This window comes from Protopterus annectens, chromosome 3.part1, assembly GCF_019279795.1.
Source record: "Protopterus annectens isolate FY-2018-M chromosome 3.part1, PAN1.0, whole genome shotgun sequence".
NCBI classification, from domain to species: Eukaryota; Metazoa; Chordata; order Ceratodontiformes; family Protopteridae; genus Protopterus; species Protopterus annectens.
The window spans coordinates 278787967-278808116 of record NC_056732.1 but is presented as its reverse complement, the minus strand read 5'-3'; the positions used below and the strand labels follow the sequence as shown (position 1 = coordinate 278808116).

Below are 20150 nucleotides of genomic sequence, written 5' to 3'. Positions count from 1 at the left end.
GCTTAAATGCTGATCTTCATACATGAGCATAAAATCTGAATACAATTCTGAAATGATATAGAGGAGTATGAGTGGGTCAATGATTGTACCCACATTATTATGTATTCAAGACATGGATGCCAAGAAACACACCTCAAGAGTAAAGCTCGATTGATGATATCTCGGCATCCACATTGAGGATACATAATACAGGGTTATGATCAATTGACCCACTCATATTCTTTGCAGTATATGGAAATGTATCTTCTTCATGTACTGCAAATTAATCAAAAGTAAGATAAAAAAAAGAAATGTTGTGTTCCTGCTTTGAAAGCCGATAAAGCAGTGAAGAAGTGGTTGACACATGGAAAACCATCTGTGGAGGAAGTAACTGCATTCCATTGCAATATCTATTGGGTTCAGCCCACTCCATTCACACTCACTATACTCAGGGTCAGTCCGGACCCATACAACCCCCCCATACCCCCCATCTCTTACACTTAAGCTAATCTCCAACCACCATCAATCACAAAATAGTTTACGATCCATACTTTTGCCCTTCCTTCACACCCAGTAACCACTTCCTAACTTTTTTCTTTTTTTCTTTTTTTCAGATGGATTCCTTCTACATTATAACTCAACAACCCCTCTCACTTCATTCAACCAACAACCAGTCAACCTTATCCAGCCTTCTATCAGTATCCTGATTACATTTTCACTAACTGAACCCTCAAGTAATAATTAGCATGCTATTGGAAGTACCACAATTCCCTTCCCTACAATTTCTTGCAAAAATAACCAACTATCATACACCTCTCAACACGAGTCTTATGTCCACTACTCAGTCCATTACTCTCAATGGCAATTCCTCCCATATTTTATTCAGTATAGCCCACAAACTTTACAACCTCTCATCCATAAAAGTAAGAAACCCAGCCCAGAAATTAATCAAAAAGAGCAAGTTTAAAACCAAGCGGCATTGTATATTCCAGCTATCCTTATCCAATCTGTAACTATGCAGCGACAATCACCTCAACCCAGGTTCAACCACAAGAGCCCATACAACAATTAATAATGTAGCACCTCAGTACTGCATCTCTGGTAAAACAAGTATAAAATTTGTAAACATTAACCTTAAAAGCATATGTAACAAAGTAACTGAACTGCATACTTTCAAATCTCATTACAACCCTGACATCCTTGGTATTACAGAATTGTGGCTAAGACCCAAAGCCAAATTCACTGATGTCCTCCCTGCAGGATATAATATTCCTTTGTCAGAAAGATATTCCTCATTGAATAGTACAGTGATTCTTTTTGCCGTGCTGAAACTAAACTCTCATAAGACTATTTGTATAAGCCCGTGATACATATGGTCTTATAACACCACATATACCTTAGCCTTATGAATTCTCCCTCACAATAACATCAAAACAGCAGGGGACATACTATCCTGGGCATATACCAATATACCCCAAGAAACCATCATCTTGGGTGACCTTAACCTAGACTGGGTCCAAACTGTATCAGATACTCCCATTACCAGTATTGTTTCTCTCAGCTCATCAATACACCAATAGGATATAACAAGCCTCCTCTAAGGCCTCTACTTTAGACTGGATTCTCTAAGCTAAACACAATACTATATGTAACTATGACACACTACCTGACAACCTAAGTGACCACTTGTCTAGTTTTGTGAACAGGCTTGTATGCAATCCAGCAAAAGATCATGTATACAAGAATGTGCTTAATGTATCAGATTTTAATGTAGACAGTTTCATGTCCACTCTCAAGAAATACAATTGGAATATGTTAACAAATCTTCCTTTGATGAAGCCCCCTTCAAATTTAATAAAACCTTTACTAATATACTGACCAAACATACTCTTATCAGAAGAAAAGAGTTGAGCTTAATCCAAAAACATGGCTATGTAAAAACAATAGGCATTTTATGGTGGTTAGAGACAAGGTCTGGAAAGCATGACATAACAGGAAAAACTTCTACACTACACACAGGTAGGGAATGAAAGCAAACAAAGTATAAGGCCTGACAAAAAACTCCCCTACTTTAGCTTACAGCAGGCAAACCAAAATAATCCTAAAAAATTCTGGTCATTGATCCAGAATCTACTAAATCTAGGCACAATTCAACAGTCCTCTCCCCCCAGGAAGATACTTTGTCAACAGTCACTAATAACTATAACAAATGCTTTCTTTAGGCTATAGCTTCACTTATCAAAGACATCCCAACCATCAAATCAAACCCCCACACCAACAAAATTGCATGGAAGCTCACTTCTTACTATAAGCTGTTTCTACCTCCACCATAAGAAAATATCTCCTAAAGCTAAAAACTTCAATCTCTGCTGCGTACAGCCTTCCTCCTGAATTCCTAAAACTTGCAGCTGAAGCTCTATCATACCCAATATCTATACTAATAAACAGATCAATTCTAGAATCTCATGTCCCATCCATTTGGAAGAAGGCATACGTACTTCTTCCTAAAGGGGGATCCTCTGCTGACTACTCCAACTTCAGACCAGTTGTCATCGTCACAATTATTTAAAATATTAGAAATGATTATCCATTCACAATTACTTCAATACCTTACTATAAACAATCTTCTCTCCCCCACACAACATGGTTTTCATCCCAGCCATATCACCACCACTACTGCCCTACTTTACTTTGCTGATACCATAAATAAAAACAGAAATAGTGGAAATCTAGTATTACCCTTATTCCTAGATCTGTCCAAAACATTTGACACCATCTCTCACCATAACTACTACTAAACCTGTCCTCCTTGGGTCTCTCCTCCCACTTCTGTTTTAATAGTTACCTAACAGATAGATACTAATCAGTCATTTGGCAGCAAGAATACTCTTCATTCCTACCTACCACTGTAAAAGTGCCACAAGGTTCGATATCCGAACTCCTCCTGTTTAACATATTTATAAATGATCTACACACTGCTTCCAAGCATGCCACTTTTGTACAATATGCAAATGACTCTACATCCATCTGCATAGCCTTTAGCCTACAAAAACTTCAAGAAATTACTCAAGAATCCTTTACAGCAATAGAATCCTGACTAGACAATGTGCAACTTCTACTTAACCCTCAAAAAATGAAATTACTACTTTTCATGCCAAAAACATTATCCCAAAGCAAACCTCTTGTCAAAACCATTTCATTAAATAACACCATGACTGAACAGGCGCCTAACACCAAACTCTTAGGAGTCGCAAATGATGACAACTTGAAATTTGTCCTACACTTACAAACTGTTATTTAAAACACACCAAAAGTTCGGTCAATATGGAACAAATCCCTACCTAACAGACAGAACTAATGACACCATAGCTAAAGCCTCCTACCTACCTTACTGCATGCCTCCCCTCTCTTTACTAACCTACAAAAGTCCTCACAAACAAAGTGGAACAATGTTACAAAAAAATAGCTCACTTTGCTGCAAATTACCCCTTTAGAATTCATCACTGCTCTGCCCTTAAACTGGACTGAACTCCCACATCATGTCCACTATAGTCAGCTACTACTAGCTCATATTCTAATATACTACGCTGATAAGTATCCAGCACTAGAAGGCATGCTTCAACACTAACACCCTACCAAAACTATTTGATGTAAAGACACAATCCTCCTCTCCATCACTAAAGCCCAGAATGCATTGGGAGCCTCCTTATACTCTAAACCTCTAGCTACCATGTATAATGCCTTCACACATAGTTTTAGTCTTCTTAAAAAACAACAGACATTCAAACCATATCTAAGAAAACACCTCTTAACATCCTGGCCCTGTAGCAGTACATCTTCAGGATCAGTGTAACATCTTTGCTTCTCCCTCTTCTACTGTACCTCTGCTCTCCTCTAGAGATAACGATAATAATAATAATAATAATAATAATAATAATACAGGAAGCCTTAGTACTTTATGTATAGTTACTATATTATCTAATCTGATGTTGTCCATCTTCATTTATTCCTTGACCTGTGGGTTCAGTTCTGAATATCGAAACTGATTCAGCCATTATTACAGACCATGAGGACCAAAAACTCTTGAGCTTAAGTCCTACCCAGAATGCTCTTCTCCAATTACCTCAGATCTCATTTGCTGCTTTCCTGTGATAGTCACTATATCTCTCAAGCTAATTGTGTTTATTCTATATTATTTGTCTAGTGTTACAAAAATCTTATAAGGATTTTTGGCTTATTTGTATCTTTTGTAGTTGTCTTGTAGTCTACCCCTTTTACTGATAGCTTTACACTCCTCTACACTTTCTGTCAAACACTTCGGTGTGCTTTGTACTACCATTGCTAGTAGTCTTTGTATTTCCTTTCTTCTTGTTGAAATAAATAAATATAAACATATATATATATATATATATATATATATATATATATATATATATATATATATATACATATACACACACACACACACACACATATATATATATATATATATATATATATATATATATATATATATATATATATCTGGGTCTACTATGGTCGACAGTTCATATGGTCGAAACTCATTTGATCAACAGTTTATTTGGTCGACAACTAGTATTCAAGGCACTTAACAGGGATTTGCCCCCCCTCCCCAAAGTTGTGTGACCCTGGAGTTGATATATATAGTTAGGGGTGGTGTTGGGTTGTGTGGGGGTGAAGCCCCCCAACTATATCCATTTAAAATGTTTAGTTTTTTATGTATTTTCATGTTTTATTTATTATTTTATTTATTTATTTATTTTACATTTGTTTACCGGGCTAGTCCAACTGGATACATGTCCATTTTCAGTGGAGGCCCGGGGAGAAAACCTCCAGTTACACAGCATCATAGAGACATACAAAAACATTCAATAACATTTAGCTTTTACATTTATAGAATAGACATTTTAAAACAACATTTTGAACATTGCATGGAAAAAGTTTGGCAATAATATTAATATGGCGTAATACCTCTGCAGTTACCAAAAATTAGAATAAGACAGAAAAAAATGGCTAATAGAGTTGCAGATAAGAAGTAATACTCAGGGAGGAGAGTGCAAAGAATAAGGAGGAGGGTTAGTTATAAGGAATGGTTAGAAGTAGAGATTTATGGTAGAGAATAATATTTTAATTGGTGACAGGTAGTTAGAGAAAAAGCAAATGGTTAGTCAGGGTTGTTACAGGAGCATAACCAATGATTGGAGAGGAAAAGTGTTAGGTTAGTTTTAAATAGTGGGAGAGAGGTAAGGGTAGTGAGGTCATTTGGTAATTGATTCCATATTTTACCAACTGAGTTTGAGAATAAGGAATCACCTGCTAAGTTATTAGAGAAGGAAGTGTGTATCAACATTTTGTGGCAGAGCGCAGATTCTTCAAATTATTATAAGGTCTTATAAGGGTAGAGGGAATTGGGGTGTTATTGGGTTGGTGTAGGGCTTTGTGGGCGATTATAAGTTGGTTAAATTGTAGTAGTAGCAGTAATTCAAGCCATCCTAGCTGTTTTAGATTCTGACAATGGTGGGTCCTGTAAGGAGAGTTGGTAGCAAATCTAGCAATATTATTGTATGATCTAGTAAGATTGTTAAGATTATTTTTAGAAAGATTGGTATATATGGGGGAAGCATATAACAGGGTAGAGATTAAATGGGTTCTAACTATTGTGGCTCTGGCTACTGGTGTCAGGAAAGGTTTAATGCGATAAAGGGATCCAAGTTTTTTGTTAGTAGATTTAATTGCAGAATTTATGTGAGTGTCAAACTTTAGTTGATTGTCAATAGTAATTCCAAGGAGTTTGGTGGTGGGGTCAGGAGAGATAACGGTGCCATCGTCGGATGTAAGTGTGAAACGGAGAGGGGGAGATAGATGAGATGGGGTAAAGAGCAGTAGTTTGTTTTTTTAGGGTTAAGAAGAAGACAGTTGTTAGAGAACCATTTTTCAATAGTAGAGAAGGATTTTTGTGTGTGAGAATGAAGATCAGTTTGTGATGAGGCAGAACAAATGATAGTGGAGTCATCAGCATATTGAATACAGGTAGACTGTTGAATAGAGAGGTGAAGGTCATTTATGAAAATGAAAAACAGTAGTGGACCTAAAATTGAGCCTTGTGGGACACCTAGAGAGGTAGGAAGAAGGTCGGAAAGATGGTTTTGCCAGAGAACAGCTTGTTTTCGGTTATCCAGATAGGATTTGAACCAGTTCATGGCAGAATAGTCGAAGGAGAGGGACTTCAGTAGGTGGAGGAGAAGTTGATGATTAACCATGTCGAAGGCTTTAGATAAGTCTACAAAGAAAGCAGAGGATAAAGTATTATTGTTACGATTTTTGTTGATACAGTTAGTAAAGGATAGTAAGGCTGTGGTGGTACTATGAAATGGTTGAAAACCATGTTGACAGCTAGCTAGGAGCTGATGGTGGAGTAGGTGGGTAATAAGTTGTTTATGGATACATTTCTCCATGATTTTAGCAATTGGGGAGAGTAGAGCAATGGGACGAAGGTTAGAGAAATCAGTAGAGTTGCCACCTTTGTGAAGAGGAATAATGTATGAGATTTTCCAGATTGATGGGATTAAACCTTCTTTTAAGGTCCTGTTGATTAATATGGAGATTGGGTAGGCAATGGCTTTGGCTTCTATTTTGAGGTATTCTGCTGGTAGTTGGTCAGCTGAGGGGGTATTAGGTTTTAGTTTTTGAAGTAGGGAAGAGATATAGGAGGTGGGTATAGGTTCAAGGGGAAAAGGGGGAGGAGTAGAGCTTGGACTGGGCAAGTTAGATATGTCTGGGTTTTGCTGATTTGCTAGTTTTAGTATAGTAGTAGTAAAGAAAGAATTGAAGGCATTAGCTGTTTGCATTGGACAGTCTGGGTTGGAGCCTAGTAGGTTAGGTGATTCCACTCTGCCTGGGGATAGTAGTGTGTTAATAGTAGACCAAAATGTATGTGGTTGATGAAGGGATGTTTGTTGTAGTTGTATATAAAAGTTATTTTTGTCCTGTAGGATAGCTTTTTTGGTAATATTTCTTTGTTGTTTAAAGGTTTGGTGATCAGTTGTGTCCTTTGTGGACCGCCATTTAACCCAAGATTTGTTTCTATTGAGGATTAGTTTCCTAGTATGATTTGAGAGCCATGGAGCTGGTTTATTTTTCATTCTTATGGAACAGATTGGGGCATGTTGGTCTAGGATTGCTAGGAAGGTGGTATTAAAGTAATTAACCACTTCATCTATAGGGAGAGACTTAAGGGGAGACCAGTTACATTCTTTAAGTTCGGTTAGAAACAGTTCATGGTCAAGGTGTTTTTTGCTGAGGATGGTTCTGACTGAAGAGAGGATATTTAAGCTTGTTTTATGTCTAATAATATATATGAGAGAGTGGTCACTAAGGTCATCTGGGAGGGTTCCTGTTGTATAGTTTTGTTGTGAACAATTTGTTAGAATCCAGTCTAAGATGTTTTTTTTGTTGTTATGTTTGTTTGTTCTGGTTGGAGAGTTTATAGCTTGTGAAAAGCCGTGCAGGTTAATAAGGGATGAAGGATTGGTGTTGTTACATAAATTCCAATCAATATTAAAGTCTCCTAGTTGAACTGTTTCTTGAGGGAGATTGGTAGAAAGCCAATTTAGGAGGTCCTTTAATATTGTTAGATTTTTACCTGGGGGAAGGTAGGTGCAGATGATGTAAACTGATTTATGGGAGTTAAGCAACAGTTTAGAAATAATTATTTCTATGTTGTTATCAGAAGGTAGGTTATAATTCATTTTGCTGATTTGTAGTCCTGTTTTATAGATAATTGCAACCCCTCTGCCTTTTTTATTCAAACAGTCTTGTCGAATGATGCTATAGACTGGGGGGATGATTTCTGTATCTTTTATTGTGGGTTTAAGCCATGTTTCGGTTAAGCAGAGAATGTCAAATTGCTGGACATCCAGAAGGGCATGAACTTGTGGTATTTTGTTACATATACTACGTATGTTGAGATGCGCTATTGAGAGTGATTTGGAGGGATTGGTAGTTGTTAATGAGATCTTATGGTAGAGATTGTAGTTAATGGGGGATGGGTAGGGCTTGGGCCAGGGTTGGGATGGATGTCTCCATCTTTTAATAAGTGGAATAATATGAAATTGTAATATTGGGGAGGCTTGCAATAGTGGTAAAGAAATTTTTTATTGCCTAAGATGGAGTATTTAATATTATGTAGTCAGCGATATTTAGCTTGAGAGAAACTAGGCTTACTGGTGGCATTTAGGAAGGTTGTAGGTAAAGCAGGAAAAGGTGTTAGGGTTTGTTTGGAAGTGATGATAACAGGAGATAGGAGTGGTTGTTCATAGGAGGTTAAGAGGTAAGCTGTGGTAAGAGTAATCAGGAGTAAGAGTGTATGAAGACATTGGTATTTGTAAGGCATGGTAGAAGAAAGTGTAGTATGTATGTAGGGAGAAGAGCAGGTGTTAATTTAGGAAGATAGAGTAGGTGGAAGGGAGGGGATTTAGAAATAAGGGGAGTATAGTTATAGATATGGGGTGTGGCTAGTAGTGATTCAATGAGTGGTTGATTGGTAAAGGGGGTGTGGTTAAGAGGGTAGAAGGTTAGAGGTACTGGGGTTGGCTGGGAATTGGGGGCAGGGTAGGGGAGCGGAGTGAGCCCGTAGGGCGAATGGAGACGGATACAAAAAGTGGTCAGTAGAGGATGGAAAAACTATCAGTGAATGCTGACTAGCACAAAGGTAAGTGGAGGTGGCCTAGGAATAGTGTGTAGGAATGGATTGAAATAAAGAAGAGAGCGAGAAAAGGAAACAATGGGAATTAAAGAAAATGTAAGGGAAAGTGAAAATAGAAGTAGATATTAGTGAAGTAGATATTGTTGGGGAAAGGGTGACATCTAGTGGACAAAAGCGGAAATGCACTTAAATACACCAGGGCTCCACGGGTCTAAGCTAGACTGAGGGGAGATGAGAGCAAGAGAAGTAGGGGTCTAGGTAAGGGGGGAATGGGGATTAAATGAATATTAAACAAATATTAGTGGGGGGCTTCACCCCCCACACCCCCCATTGTGGGGGGAGAGCCCCCACATCCCCCCAACTATATATATCAACTCCAGGGTTACACAACTTTGGGTAGGGGCCAAATCCCTGTTAAGTGCCTTGCATACTGGTTGTTGACCAAATGAGCCATCGACAAAATGAGTTTCGACCATATGAACTGTCAACCATATAAGTTTCGACCATATGAACTGTCGACCATATGAAGTAGACCCATATATATATATATATATATATATATATATATATATATATATATATATATATATATATAAATAAACAGGATAGTGCTTGTTTCCATTTTTCCTTTTACACCTGACTATACTCTTATTTGCCATCGTTGGTAGGTTTTCTGTACCCTTGGATATTTCTTTCTACCATTGTTTCCCTCTCTCTGTCTGTCTTTTACTGTGGTTTGTGAGTGTGTGTGCATGTGATTCTTGTAGTCGAATCATGGCCTATTAAGATAAAGGTAAAGGTACTACTGGGTTTAAGAAATGCCTCGACTGTAACCATAAACTGCCCAGTTCTGATAAGCAGTCTCTTTGTGTTTATTGCCTTGGCCTGGTCCACTTACAAAAGATTGTTCCATTTGTCATGGTTTTAGTCACCAGGCCCTGGTGGAAAGGAAAAACAAACTGTTACTTAACAGGATGATAAAATCTTCTTTTAAGGAGGTTTCTTCCCTTTCCTCTTCCTTCTCTTCTTCTAAAACTGACAGGCATAAGAAGAGGAGCCTATCGGTGCCAGTTTCTCCCTTGGCTGCGATGGGTAAGACTTAAAACTTCAGTTCCCTTTACCTCTGCAGAACTAACAGTTACATTAAAGGATACTTTGATGTCGACATCAGCACCAATAGTGTCTCCTCCACTGGTGTCAAAGTTATTGGTGCAGGCACAGAACCAGACATTGGAACTGATGGTCTCCATGCCGTCTACCATTTCGGCTCCATTGCCTTCATTGCCAAAAGAAATCATTGAATCCTCCTTCCTCGATCTTCCTTCGACCAGATACTCTCCATCTGTAGACCCCTTTACTGGTGAATCACCTAGCCCCTTTTTAGAAAGACCGACATCTCCATCCACCAGTCAGTTTGTTCTACCAAGAGTCTGACAAAAATGGGTGCGTTGAGAGTGGTGAACCAGTTCCTTGCAACAAGGGGATTTTCAGGTATGTCTTCAATTCCAGTCCCCTCTGGATCTGGAACTCTTCTTTCTGCCAGTCCACCCAGTATATCTCCTCTGACCCCTCCCTTTGAGGCTTTAGAGATTCTGGCTCCAATCTTCCGGTGCCTACTGCTTCAGTTGCGACAAGATCTTCATCTCGGGTGCCAATTTCTATCCTAAGTTCTTTGACTCTTTTGGATCTGAAGAAGTGTCGGGGTCATGGCTATGCTGTTGGTTCTGGGGGTTGGGATTCAACTCTAGCTTTTTTGGTGATGTCTCTGCAATTCACAGGTTTGGCACACATTAGCTCTACCGCGATTTCAGCTTCAGGGGTGGTTTCTTTGGAGTGGGAAGTCACCATGGTTCCGAGGCAGTCTTTCTCACTTCTGGGCTTCTTTCCCTCTTCAGGATGCCAGCCTTCCAGACCATGAAGAGGGCCCTGTCTACTGTAGCCATCCACTTGGCTCCTATCCTGTCAGAGCAGTTGCCCAATCCTCCCCTCATCCAGAGCTTCCTCCAATTCCATCACCTGGATAGTGAGCACCAAAGCCACAGGAAGCACTTGCTCAGGTTTTGTTCTCTTCTGATACTTCCTGAAATAGCCCCACTGAGAAGGTTCCTTCGAAGAGGAAGTGTAAGAGGAGACACTAAGATTCCCTGGAGAAATCCATCACAGAGGACAAAAATATTGATGAAAGGGAGGTTCCCCATGGTCACCCCCAGAAGATGCCTCTTTTGGAGACATCATTGAGATCCTTAAATAGAAGGGTGGCTGGAAAACCCAAAAGCCCTCTTCTGAGTAATCATTGTACCTGCAGGCCTTAGACACTCAACCATTTATCTCTTGGGTTACTCCACCTGCTGATGAGCTCATTAAGTTGATTTTGAAGTTGGTATGGAAGGCTCCTGACACCACAGAACCTAGCCACAAGAGGCCAGACAAAATTTTAACTGCACCAGAGGACCATCAGTTTTAGGCAAAGGGGTTATCGGTACATACTTTGGTGGTAGCAGTGGCCACAAAAAAGGAACTGACAGAGGAAAGTTCAACTATCCACCCTCTGAGGAGGTGGATAGGTTTGGAAAAAGTGGATTTACATTTCATCAACCTTTGCACTGTGGTCTTTGAACTTTATGGCACATTTCACCAGACTCCAGAAGGATCTGATTAAGGAATTATCTGATACCCTGGCAGAAGCCATATCTGATGAAGTCCAAGAAAAGGTTGCTTTTCAGCTCGCCACCCTAGAGTCCATTTTGAATTCTTCCATGAGACTCATAGCACATGCAGCTGAAGGGATGACTAGAGCAGTGGGATTAGGCATAGCCATAAGGAGATATGCTTGTAAATTTGTGGAGCCATTCAAGTCTTCATTCATCAATACCCCCTTTGATGGATCATCTGTTTATGACCCCAAAGTTCAGGACACTTTGTCCAGGTGTAAAAAGGATGGAAAGACCCTCTCTGCAGTGGATGTTAGTTTTTCTACTCCTCAACAGTCCTTTTCAAGGAACCAGAGGAGCAGGAAAATGTGGTTCAAAAAGTCCCAGAGGCCTTTTCAGGACACACGTGGTAGTAGCTCCCTTAGGGGCAGAGAGAGATTTAAGGGAAGACACCATCCATGCAGCAGAGGTATCCCACAAAATCAGGGTTCCAGAGATACCTTTCCTAGCAAAGCCTACCAGAGCTCATGAAAGGACCCTAATTGCCTTGCTTTGAAGAAGTCAGTGGACACTTATCCCTGCACAGACACACCTGGCTCCAAACATCTTCCAATGTTTGGGTGCAGAGGATTATAACCAGAGGTAACTCCATGATCTTCCTTCTACCTCCCCAAAGTTGCAAGAAAATCCCTGGTGTTCCTCCCAGTCAGTGGGAAACAGCAGTGCTATAAATTCAGAAACTGTTGTAAAAAAGAGTCATTCAGGAGATCCCACCAGATCAGATAGAATCTAGAATTTACTGAAGATCTTTTAGTGCCAGAAAAGACAGGGAACTGGAGACCACTTTTGAATCTAAGTGTTTTGAACAAACCTGTTCGACAAACAAAATTCTGGATGGTCACAGTTCAGTCTATTCTCCCTTTTCTAGGGAAAGACAATTGGATGTGTTCTACAGATCTCCAAGATGTGTATTACCACATCAAAATGGACAAGCACTTCAGGAGATTTCTCCACTTTTGGCTGGGCACCAGTCATTACCAATTCAGAGCCCTGCCTTTTGGTCTCACCACAGCCTCCAGGGTGTTCACCAAATGCATGAAAGTAGTAGCAGCTCAGTTGAAACTGTGCAGATTCCTTACTTAGATTACTGGCTTCTCACCTCTCCTACCAGACATTTTCTAGAACAAGCAAGAGGCTATGTTCTCTAGACCTGCGTCAACCTTGGGATTACTGTAAATTACAAAAATTCTCATCTAACTCTGACTCAAAATATAGAATTCATGGAAGCAGTACTAAATACCAGTGCTTGCATAGCCTCGCTACCTTATCTGAGATCGCAAAAGATCAAGAATTGAGTAGAAAAGATTATTGGAAGCAGAACAGCACCCACACAGCTAGTTCTGCAAGCTGTAGGTTCAGTGGTGGCAACCATCACATTAGTCCCACCTGGCAAGATATCACATGAGAATATTGGAATAGCTTCTAGCATCCAAGTGGTCCCTTCTGTATCAGCCAATGTCATACCAGATTTTGATTACCAGCCATTGCAAGGAAGACTTAGGTTGGTGGATCCAGTTAGAGGAAATTCTCCTGGGCTGCCCCTTTGTCTCATATCATCCCCAAGCCATAGTGACCATAGATGCCTCCTAGATGGGGTGGGGGTGCATTATCTGGGAAGACAGTCCAAGGCACTTGGTTCCTCATGGAGGACAGATTGCATATCCATTTCCTAGAGGTCAGGCCAGTGCTTTTAGCATTACAGGCCTTTTAAGCTACTCTCCCTCTAGGAACAGTTGTGATTCAAAGAGATAATATATTGGTAGTTTGGTACATCAACAAACAGAGAGGAACTAATTAGTAAGACATTTGTCAAGAAGCACTCAAAGTCTGGCAGTAGGCGGTCTCTTCCAACTGCTTTCTGACAGCAACACATATTCCGGGGAGATCTAATGTAATAGCAGATAAACTGAACAGATGCATTCTTCTTCCTCACAAGTGGTCTCTCAATCCCAGAGAGGTGAAAAAGATCTTATATCGCTGGGGCCAGCCTTGCTGCGACCTTTTTGCATCACCCCTGAACACCAAGTGCAGTAGGTACTTTGCCCTCTTCCCCACTTAGGGAGAGTCCCTAAGAGATGGTCTCCTGCATGATTGGCCCTCTGGACTCCTGTACACCTTTCTCCCCTTCCCATTAATTCCTCAATTTCTAAGTGATCAGGATGAAGAGCAAAGTTGTCCTCATTGCTCCTTTCTGGCCTCAACAGATTTTGTTCACCTTTCTCTGGCCTTATCTAATGCAATGACACTGGACTCAGGACCCATATCTAGATCTCCCACCTCTTCCAGAGGGACTTGTTCACCCAAACTTTCAAAACATCAAGCTCATGGCTTGGCTTTTCCAGTTCCATTGATTGCCAGGCATAATAAACTTTCTTCCCCTGTTCTGAAGATTCTGTTGGCCTCGAACAAGACTTCCACCAGAAAACTCTACAGTACTAAATGGAAGAGGTTTTCCTTCTGGGTTCGTGAGAATAATATTGATCCTTTTTCTGCTCCTATTGATAAAGTCTTAGAATTCATAGTTTTACTGTGTGACGCAGGGTCCTCTTCCTGTACCATCAGGGCTCAACTAGCAGCTATCTCAAATTTTCATAATAGATTTAAAGAATGTTCTTTAATTTTTTATAGCCTTTGCAAAACATTTTTAAAAGGCTCCCTGATGTTAAACCCCCCCATATAAGGATCCATGTACACCTTTTTATTTAAATTTAGTATTACAAATAACAAATAGTTAATTCCCCTTTGAGCCTGCTGCCGACTGCAACTTGAAATTCTTATCTTGGCAAACTGTACTTTTGGTTGCAATAACTTCTGCCAGATGGATTTCAGACATTCAAGCTTTATCTTGCAAACCACCCTATTTGATATTCCACAAAGACAGGGTTTCACCAAGAACAAACCCTTCCTTTTTGCCAAAAGTGGTCTCAGAAAAGAATATCAGTCAGGCAATCAACTACCAGTATTTTTTCCCAGTAACTGAAACTGTTTATATTTACTAGACGTTCATAGACAATTACAATTCTATCTTCATAGAACAAAAGACATAAGAAGTCTGACCAAATGTTTGCTTCTTTTGCAACTACTAAAATGGGCAAGCCAGTTACTGAAGTCACTTTATCTAGATGGCTAAAAAACTGTATTTCCTTTATTTACAACAAGAGGAAAGTTTAATTACCTAGGCCTGTTAAGGCACACTCTACTAGAGCAGTTGCCACTTTGGCAGTGTTCCAATCTAACGCTTCCATGGATGAGATTTGTGCAGCAGCAACATGGGATACACCATATACCATTATTACCCCATATACCTTTATTACTCATTACAAATTGGCCGCGGTGGTGGTGATGCGGTAACGTTGTCACCTCACAGTAAGATGCTGTCCAGTTCGATTCTCAGCTAGAGTGTCTTCTGCATGGAGAGATGCGTGAATGGGCGTACCTTTGTTGAAAGTTGTGCGTCAGGGCTGGTAACTCGGCATGTAAAAATCAACTACCAATCATTAGTGGACTGGAGTTCCGCTGTGGCACCCCCTAACCCGGAAAAGCCGAAAGACACAACAACAACAACTCATTACAAATTGGATTAGGTCTTTATGGGAAGAGCTTCATTTGGTGCTATGGTGTTCAGGAATATTCTTCCATGAGTTCTCCCAAGATCTAAGGTAGCTGGGGACTCTGTCCCACAGGTCAAGGAATAAATGAAGGTTGACAACATCAGATAAAGAAGTTATGTACTTACCATAATTTTCCATCTGTGTTGTCTATCTTCATTTATCTTTGACTACCCACCCTCCACCCCTTCCCTTCCCTTCAGATCTCTTAGTGGAACGATTTATGGTCCTAGTTATTAATTTTTCCACCTGTAACGGTAGATATGGTCTCCATGAAGATATTATTAGAATTATAATGTCTGTCTTTCTATCTGCAAACTCGATCTGAGGTAATGGGGAGAAGAGCATTCTGGGTAGCACTTAAACTCAAGAGTTTTTGGTCCTCCCTTGCTGCAGCAATGGCTGAGTCAGGTCAAGGATAAATTAAGATGGACAACATGGATCTAACATTATGGTAAGTACATAACTTCTTTTTTTGACATTGTAAAATGTATTTTAATTGTATTGTATTCTGCCTGACATTGTTGATATTGTACAACTTAAAGATTTTGTTTGTACTTTATGAACTGGAGCTTTTCTCCCCAGGTCTCCACTAAAGAGCAGCATTTGTGCCCTGTCAGACTTCCCTGGTCAACAAAAGTAAAAATAAAATAAATAATAAATAAATATGTACATTTTCCCTGTTTAAGGAAAGCAGTTTAATTCAAAATGATTTGTGTACTTAACAGACAGAAATGGGAATTGAAACAGAAATGTTTCATGTCCTGCTGCTGCTGTTTTATGGTCAGTGCTGTTTGCTTTAATGCAAACTGATCTTAACTATGCTTAGAGGGATGCATAACAATTAAGCACCACTGTAAGTATTGTTAGGATCAGGTCTTACTCTATAGCAGCACTCAATCAAGATATAATTTAGTCAGTTTTGACTGTAACCAGGGTGCTCCATGCACTACAAGCTAGCCATATCAGTGAAATCTATCACTGGAGAGTTAACACTAGATCAAACATCAGAGAACCCAATATTAAAAAAAAATGACAAATACATCAAATAGCATCTTTTAAGATTATGGAATATGTTTCTTTTAGCAATCTGGACAAGTCAGTCAGTAACTTCCTTCAAGAATAATTGTAATACATAGATGGGAAGTAGAAAATAACAACATGATATCACCTGTCAAGCTTTTTGATGGTCACTGAATGAATGAACATGACAACTATGCCAGAACACAAATTAATTTATGTTGAAAAACATTACTCATGCCTTACAGACAGATCAAATGATGTTTTTATCCATGAATTCCAAAATGAGAAGCTCTTTTCTCTCATATTTTTTTTATTGATTTTCAAGAGTATAATTACAATTTTTAACAAGAAAAAACAACGCAATATCAAATTTTAACAAAAACTATATACAAAGTCCAAAATAGATACCAAATCTTCAATAACATTACATTTTGTCTAATAGTTTTTTAAGCTTTATCCAGGCAATTTGTTTATGAGTCATGTTTGAGGAGTGTAACATAGCTGTTTGTAATTCCCTACTACAAATAATCTTAGTAAAATATATACATTCCTTAAATGAGAGGTTATTTTTACATTTCCAATTTCTAGTAATAGTTTTTCTTGCTATAGCAAGTAGAGTCCAAAGGAGGTTCATTTGATTTAGTGGAACATACCTTGGCATTGGTGCATTAAAAAGTATCATAGAATCAGAGATCTCGCATCTGTCCGACCACAAAGCTTTAATAAAATTTTTAAACTCCATCCAAAATGTGGTTATTGTTCTGCATTTTAAAAACATATGTACCCAGTCAGCATCTATTAGCTCCTCGCATCTCCAACATCTATTAAAATCTTTCTTGCTTATTCTAGAGGCTTTTTTTGGTGTAATAAAACTTCTATGAATGAATTTCCATGTAAACATTTTCCAATATGTGGAAGAAGAGGTATGGTAAACAGATCTGAGAATTAAAGTTTTATCATTTATATATGGGAGTTGTTGAAATTGTTGATATATTTCCATAAATTGTCATCTAATATTATTAGATCTGATCTAAAAATGTTGTAAAATCTTGACAATGAGATACCATTATTATAGCCTATATCGGTGAAGTCAAAGAGGATGGATAATTTTTTTGGGGGGTCTGTTATAGCAGGAAAATGATGTCTATTAAATTCCGTTAAAATAAATTCTCTGAAAATTTGAATATTTAACCAGTTATTTTGCTAGATATTATACCTGGCTAAAAGGTAGGTAGTATCATGAATATTATTAGTTCCTAAAAACTGATGCCAGAATAATAACCCATTTTCTTCCATAGTTTTTATTTTCATCATGTTAAAGGAATCAAAGCATCCCTTGGTTAAAATTATTGGAAACATTAGAATGGACAAATTGTTGTTCAAAAGGTTCTTATTCATTACTTTTTTAAAAATTTGCAAGATATATTTAATTATAGGAATAAGATGTGATTTTTCCTGCTCATTGTTGAAGATGAATTCTTTAATAACTATAAATAGCTTAATATTTTCAGAACAATATATGTTTTTGAAAAACTTGTCAAAATTACTTAATAGTATTGTTTTGTGTAATTTTTTTCAATTTGAATGGTATTTTGGACTTAACCACAAACTTGTTATATTAAGAATAATGGCATCAGCATAAAGCTCAACATTTGGAAAAGCAATCCCTCCTTCAATCCAGTTTTTATAGTGCCAATCATATCTAATCCTTGGATTTTGAGGATACCATAGGAATTTAATTAATATAGTGTTTATGTGTTTAAGTTGTTTTCTGGAAGGAGGAGCCAATAATGTTTGAAGATAAAAAAGAATGTTTGGTAATAGAATCATTTTATCAGAGATAATCTTTCTTCTATAGTAAAGAACATTTTCTTCCATCTATTAATGTATTCTGTGATTTTATTTAATAAAATTTTATAATTTATATTTATAGTGTCCTTCCATTTAGACAGAATATGAACCCCTAGATTTTTCAATTTATCATTAGTCCAGTTAAAATTATTGTAATTAGATAGAGTGTTATTCAATTTTTTACTGATGAGAATAGTTTCTGTTTTGTTTTGGTTAAATCTAAGGTTTGAGATTTCCTCAAAGAGTTTTAATGATCTGATAATGTGGTCAATAGATGAATCAATATTTCCAATAGTTAATAAGATATCATCTGCAAAGAGTAAAATTTTAGAAGAATAGTTCTCATTAGCATCAAAACGTTTTATGTTTATATTGTTTCTTATAAAATTAGCAAATGGTTCTATTGCTAATGCAAATAGTAGTGGGGATAAAGGGCAACCTTGTCTAGTACCTTTTAGAATTTGAAGTGGGACAGATAAAAAAGCACCAATTTTAATATACGCTATAGAACCTTCATATACTTTTTTTTAACAAGTTTAAGATTTCTGAGGAGAAATTATATTCTTTTAATACCATAAATAAGTATGTCCAGTTAATAGAATCAAATGTGTTATCTAGATCTAGACTGATGAGTGATAATTCTTTTTTTTTATTTGCAAAATCTATTAAAGTTAAAAGTCTAATAGTATTATACTGAACTTTTCTGTTCAATATAAAACCTGTTTGATCATTGTTTATTAAAGTCGGCATCATTTGATTTAATCTGTTTGCTAAAAATAGACGTAAATATTTTATAATCTATATTTAATAGGGAAATAGGATGATATGATGAAACAAATTTGGAGTTTTTATCTTGCTTTAGAATGGGAGAAATTAGCGAATATTTCCAAGAAGGACAAAGTTTGTCACTTATTCGAACTTCCTCAAGTGCTTTCATTAATATCTTCAAAGCGGAATCAGGGAAAGTTTTATCTTAATCACCTATTATGCCATCAAGACCAGGGGCTTTATTATTTTTAAGATTTTGTATTCTTTCTTTAACTTCTATTAATGATATTGATTTAAGTAATCTATTATTTTGTTCTTTAGAAAGTTTATTATTTATATTGTTTTTTAGAAATTCTATTTTTAAACTATTATTAGTAAAGTTTAAGTTTGCTTTATTCATTGTTTCATGATATGAATGAAAAATCTCTAAAATATCTTTTAGATCTGAAGAAGGTTTTGAATTGTGTTTAGATGTGTCTAATATTTCAATTATGTGTTTACTCTTGTGAAAACTTTTTGTTTTGGCTGCTAATCTATGCATATGTTTTGGATTAGATGAATAAGATTGTAATTTTAACCTCTCTAAATTAATTGCTACTTTCTGACTAAGAATTTCTAAATATTCAAGATTTAGTTGTTTTAATTCCAGATTCGAGCCCAATTCTTTGGGGTGCAAGTTCTTTTTTAAAGTGTCAATTTTCAATTGTAGATTTAATAATTCTTTGTCCCATTCTTTCCTTTTATGTAAATACCAGGTTTTTATTTTCCCATATATATAAGATTTTAAAGAGTCCCAAATAAACACTATATTTGTGTTATTATTATTATTAAGTTCAATATAATAGTTTACTTCCTTTATAAACCATTCTTTGAATCCTTTTATCTTAATAATATAGGCTGGTAGTCTCTGCCAATGAATAAGATCATTTGGTTTAATTTTAATTTTAAATAGTATGGCATTGTGGTCTGACAGAGGGCATGATGTAATCACTACATCTTGAGTCTTAGATAATAGGCTGTCAGATATAAACACTTTATCAATAGTCGTCTGTGTACCATATCTATAAGAAAAGTGAGTAAAATTGAGAGACCTCTGCTCTTTGATCATGTATATGTCTTTTAGGTTATATAATGAGACAAGATCTATCAATTTTTTGGCTGATGCAGGTATCTTAATATTGCTGACATTAGTGGTATCTTTAGATGATAGAATACAATTAAAATCACCTGCCAAAATGATATCTCCTTTAGAATTTGCTGTTATTATTTCCAAATATTTGTTTGCAGATTTAGCACCAATACCAGGTAGCCAGTACATATTTGCTAAAGTAAAATATTTCTTATTCAATTCCAATACTACTAGACACAACATACCATTTTTATCAGAGAAACTGTTAATTATTTTAGGTATTGGTAATGTATTTTTCCACAAAATCATGGTTCCTCTTCTCTTTGTTTGGAAATGAGATTCAGCTAGAATACTAT

At 37.3% G+C, this 20150-nt stretch overlaps 1 protein-coding gene across 4 annotated transcripts in view; it reads left to right on the top strand.

The window, feature by feature from the left end:
* THSD7A (thrombospondin type 1 domain containing 7A) overlaps nucleotides 1-20150 on the top strand; it is a 2877792-nt gene that overhangs the window by 2417836 nt on the left and 439806 nt on the right. The window lies entirely within an intron of this gene.